This window comes from Lepisosteus oculatus, unplaced genomic scaffold (genome assembly GCF_040954835.1).
Source record: "Lepisosteus oculatus isolate fLepOcu1 unplaced genomic scaffold, fLepOcu1.hap2 HAP2_SCAFFOLD_136, whole genome shotgun sequence".
NCBI lineage: Eukaryota > Metazoa > Chordata > Actinopteri > Semionotiformes > Lepisosteidae > Lepisosteus > Lepisosteus oculatus.
Window position 1 is genome coordinate 248,694 of NW_027167685.1, and position 1,348 is coordinate 250,041.

General features: G+C 44.1%; 1 non-coding gene across 1 annotated transcript; it reads right to left on the bottom strand.

The window, feature by feature from the left end:
• Positions 1–345: 345 nt before the first annotated feature.
• LOC138226377 (U4 spliceosomal RNA) lies at positions 346–487 on the bottom strand. The gene has a single exon (XR_011184514.1). It is a non-coding gene; the product is annotated as a U4 spliceosomal RNA (small nuclear RNA).
• Positions 488–1,348: the final 861 nt, after the last annotated feature.

Below are 1,348 nucleotides of genomic sequence, written 5' to 3' on the forward strand. Positions count from 1 at the left end.
AAAACCTATCTTTGATGTATAATAGACCTCTACCCATATATGTATAATAGTCCTCTAAAGTTATCTGTAACACCTACCATATATGTATAATAGTCCTCTGAATTTATCCGTATAATAGAACTCCAACCATTTACGTATAATGAACATCTAATCATAGACGTATAATTGACGTATAACAGTAGACGTATATTAGAATTTCATTCTAGATGAATTGCAGACCACATTTAGATGTCTAAGGTATGCGTTTAATAGACGTATATTATACGGCTTTTGCCCACTGGGAAGCTCGTTTCTTTCTACCATTATGTCACTATGACAAAATCTGTCTTTAAACACCTTGCTCAGTCTCTGACGAGACTGTCAAAAATTGATTTCGCCGATTGTATTGCAAACCGGCGGAAGCGGGGTATTGGGAAAAGTTTTCAACTAGCAAAAATCGCGCCTCGGCTAAACCTCACAGGCTATGATACTGCCAATGCGCAAAGCTGACGGTTGCCAGGCAACCGCGGGGATCCTATGGAAATCGTTATCGATCGTCTCATGGCATGTCGTTGCTATAATGCTTCATATTTGTCGTCTTCTTCTTCTTCTAGCTTGAGGTTTTGAAGAATTTCATGACAGACAAGGGCTCCGTCAGGAACAAAGGGCGTTGTGAGAAAACCGTTGCTTATTTTCAGCAGCAGAAATACAACCCTTTAAATACAAGATGACAGAACAATGACGAAGGGCATGCCAGGAGGAACTCATGCACTGCAGAGGAAAGGGGGCGGGCACGTACAGTTCACATTCAAGCCACAAGTACTCTTCTCGGATGTTGCATAAACAAATCCTAACGTCCTGAAAGCATTGCAGCATGTTTGTGTCCCACTTCCCATGGCTGCAGGACTGACACGAACGGACAAACACTATCTGTGGCGTTTAGCGTGACATAGTCTTGCAGGCATCGTGCTGTCTTACTGCAATACTATACCGCTGGAGGAAACAGCACGGGTTCGATGAGCCTTGGAATGTGACTAGGAAAGAGATGCCTTTTGAACGAGGTAAAGCACTGCACAACGGAATTGAGGGATAATCTTACAGGGGATTCTGAGCGGTGTCTAAATAAATAAATTCTTCAGCTTCCGGGGATGGCATTTTGCAGCTGGAAGCAGATGTCGATGCTTTTTGAACAGAGCACCAAAAAAGCGTCTTTTTTGAAGGTACTGGCATTGGTGGTTCAGTGGTAGAATTCTCGCCCGCTATGCGGGAGGCTGGGGTTCGATTCCCGGCCAATGCAGTGGCTATTGCAGCGAGCGGCTCCATCACTTGCATCCCCTTGCAACTTGCAACTGAAAACCCACTGAAGCTA